At 43.4% G+C, this 3937-nt stretch overlaps 1 pseudogene; it reads right to left on the minus strand.

The window, feature by feature from the left end:
* Positions 1–2066: 2066 nt before the first annotated feature.
* Positions 2067–3504, minus strand: LOC114618009 (annotated as a pseudogene).
* Positions 3505–3937: the final 433 nt, after the last annotated feature.

Here is a 3937-nt window from a genome sequence, read left to right on the forward strand (position 1 = left end):
AGAAAGAAAGAAAGAAAGAAAGAAAGAAAGAAAGAAAGAAAGAAAGAGAGAAAGAAAGAGAGAAAGAAAGAGAGGAAGAAAGAGAGGGAGAGAGGGAGGGAGGGAGAGAGGGAGGGAGGGAGAAAAATATTATTACTGCTCAAATTAATGCTTATTAATGTTGGATTATTAAAGTTGGATGATTTCCTTTCCAGAGCATGCTGTGCTCCAAATATGTCTTGGCCAGGATGAAAAATTACCTACTTAGATATGATAGATTCTAGCATGTTTTAAATGGTGGTGGATAAGTAGATCTATGGGATATGGCTCAGTCAGAAAAGTGCTTGCCACCCAAGCATGAGGGCATGAGTTTAGTCCCCAAAACCTATAAGAACTTGACAGATACTTAGCTGTTAAAGAGCATACACTGGTGGTTCTTACAAAGGTCCTGGGTTCAATTCCAAGTCCTCACATCATAGCTCACAACAATCTGTAACTCCAGATACAGGAGACTTTATGAGATCTACTGGTTTCAGTGAGCAATAGGTACACACCTGGTACACAAACCTATATAGAGACAAAACATCCATGTTCATAAAAATAATAAAATAATAATATTTTAAAAGCTGGATATAGCAGTATGTACATATAATCTCAGTTTGATTAATGAGTCTGCAAAGACAGGAGAATGTCTGAGACTCACTGTCTAGTCAGTCTAGCTAAATTGACAAAGTCCAGATTCAATAAGAGATGTCATCTCAAAAAAAAAGGTAAAATGAGGAGTAGCAGAGAAAGATACTCAGTGCCAATCTCTGGCCTCCGCATGCACATGCAGTGGCTGACACACATGTGCACATATGAGTGTCGCACAAACATGCACACACACACACATGAGAGAAAGATCGGGAGAGCGAGAGCGAGAGCATAATATAACATTACAGACAAGTTAATGCAGTGTCTATCAGTGTTCATCAGGCATATTATTCATGACTTTTTAGTATATGGGGAAATTTTCTTGTTGCCCTATAGAACTTTGTCTGGTAGAAACACCAATAACTTTTATCCAATGAAACAATACCAAACATCAATTCCTAGCATGAATGTTTAGTCTTCTATGTAGCAAGTTGCTGAAAGCTACCCTTGCATGTTAAATGTTCTTTCAACTGATCTTACTCTTATTAGCTCAAGAATCCAATGAACCACTTCCCATGTGTCCATTTTGCATTTTACTGAGAGTCTTGATATTTTCTTCTTAAAATTATACTTTGGCATAACTTAACTCTCTTTGCCTGAGGTCGTTTATCCACAAAATGTAGGCTGAGAGACCTACTTTGCTGATTCATGAAGATTAAGAGTCATGGTATGTGAGACACTTCACACAGAACCATAAGATTGTGTCTGTGTAGCTAAGCAGATGTTTCATACTTGGGACTAAGAGTATGATTGGTCAGTACATCACTGCCTGCTTGAGTACATGACACCTTACACCCTTACACACTTGCCTGCGATGACTTTTATGTTTCTACAGCCACAGTCTTTAGAATCCTTGTTGACTCTATTCTAATTATACACCTCCTACCTCATGGAAATAATGTGCAGTGGCAGTGGGAACTACATGTAAGAAGCCAAGCTAGGTGACCTTCACTACTGGAAGCTCTCCAGTAGGCTCTAGCAGATGTAGGCTCTCAAACATCTCCAATACTATCAACTAAGTGAGTTGAAAGCAAAAGATAAGAAAGTCTTCCTAAGAAACTATGCAGCAGTGTTCCTATTTAAAACTGTAAAGTTTTGAAGATGGAAAAATGTTAACATCAAAGGCATTACTTTCAACAAAAGACGTGCTGAAGCAAAATAAATATTTTATAACCTATTTCCTTTTTATTATTGTTTTTCGTTTTGTTTTGTTTTGTCCCAAGCCATAACACAATTTTGCTTACACTCACTGAAAAGCATGACTTAGGCTTAAACAACAGGTGCCAGGGGACTGGAGGTTGACGTTCATGGTGACTGTAGAGGTGGATGACAAAAGTTGTGGAAGAGAAGAGAAAGCAGTGGTGAGGATGGACAGGACCATCTTCCAGTGTCCCTCAGGATTCCAGATGCCCCAAGGGCACATAGCAGGTGAGGCTGCCTTCAGGATTTGGACATCCATTGAATCCAGCCATGCCCACTACACCCAGGGCCATGCCACCATGATGGCCATGCCTACCAGTCCATCTTTCCTCATGGCCTTATCAATGAGATGTCCAGCTCCTTCATCTGGTTGTTCTGGGGCTCAGTCTACAACAGTCTTTGCACATACTTTAGAGCCTTTTCATATTCCTTGAACTCTGTAGTTGTCTGTGGGGCTGTAGCTCCCACGTGGGCATGGGTCCTGTTGGGATGTGTTGTGGTTCCTGTGTGTCTGTCATGGCTCAGGGAGGCAAAAGTGAGGAAATTTGACTGAGTTCACTCCACATGGCTCTGGGTAGACCCTTGACTGTGAAGCCACAGGGCTCTGCCCAGGTGTGGAGAGATCTGTGCCTGGAGTTCTGCAGTGGCAGAGCTCCTGAGTGGGGGTCTCTGTGCCAAAGTGACTGACCAGGAGACCAGTGGTCTCTGTCCTTGGGCTCCCAGATGCCGCTGGGAGCTGCGGAAGAACTGAGACAGAGTTGGCATATGGGCTGGCCTGGCCGTAGCCGAGAGGGATGAGAGGGAGAGAAGCTTCGGCAGCGCCCTGCAGGTAGAAGACTCTTGGTTATGGCACTTGCTTGGCTGGGTCAGCTAGCTTGCTTGAGTTGGCAGGAATGTAGAGAGGTCCTCCACGGGAGATTAAGCAGCAGCTCAGTAGTCAAAGGCCTTCTACACGATTCCCCACAAAGGGGCTCCAAAGACACGAGGAAGTCCACAGTTTTAAAAGGTTTATTGTCATGGCGGAAAGTGGATGAAGCTGTACCTCAGGCCTTTGGTTAAATATTGTTTATAAGGAGGAGTGTCTGGGAAGGAATGCTTAATTGGCTACACCCTCTGACCTTTAGGTATCTTATTAATATGGAGATCTTTTGAGGCTCTGAGACCTGTAGTCACACCCTCTACCTGTGCTAGGTGATACAAACCTCTCTTTGAGAGGGGCTGAAGGGGCATTGCCCTATGTGACTGAAAGGCATGGATCAATGGAGGTCTTCGGCTATGTGTCAGGAGCCTGGAGTCTGGGAGTGTCTCGAAATGTATGCCATCCTTTGCAGGGTAGGTCTCCGGCCATCTCTAGCCAGTGCTCCACCAGAAACCAAGCTATCCTTTCATGGTCCCACAGTTGCCTGCTGCCAGGTAGAAGACATAACCCTGCTGTTCCTCTATGCTTCCTTTAGACAACAGTTCCTCCAGCAGCACCATGCCTCTAAGGATGTCATCATTGTATTTGCTTCACACCAGGAGCTAGGCATATTCAAACTGCATCCTCTAGGACACAGACCCAGCCACTGAAATTTTCCTTTCAAAATTCTTCAGATCCTCCACAGACATGAGCTTGTTCAGCACATCCTCCATGGCCACCACCCCTGCAAGCCTCACACTAAGGTCTTTGTCTACTGGGCCATGTCTCCATGGTTCAATAGCAGGGATGGAGAGCTAAATTATTTTCTTTACTGTCTTGCTTTCTCTCCATGAGAGCTCTCAAAACTAGAGTTCTCACACATTTGAATTTACAGTCTTTCCATTTTGCCAACAAAGTATATACACCAAATAAAAAGGATCCCCAAGTTCACCTGTCAGTGTTTAAGTACTTCTGAGAAGTTAAATAATTCTGGTTCATTCTCTCCACATGACAGCAAAACTACTACTACAGGAAACCCATGTGAGCACTGTGGACTCCCAAACCTTTGAAAGATAACATTAAAAGAACACTATATCCCCATACTCGTTCCCTGCAGTTTTTGGGAAATCCAAACATTGGATTGATTAGCAGAAAACTAGCAAAGAC

This window comes from Grammomys surdaster, unplaced genomic scaffold (assembly GCF_004785775.1).
Source record: "Grammomys surdaster isolate TR1022 unplaced genomic scaffold, NIH_TR_1.0 139, whole genome shotgun sequence".
Lineage (NCBI taxonomy): Eukaryota > Metazoa > Chordata > Mammalia > Rodentia > Muridae > Grammomys > Grammomys surdaster.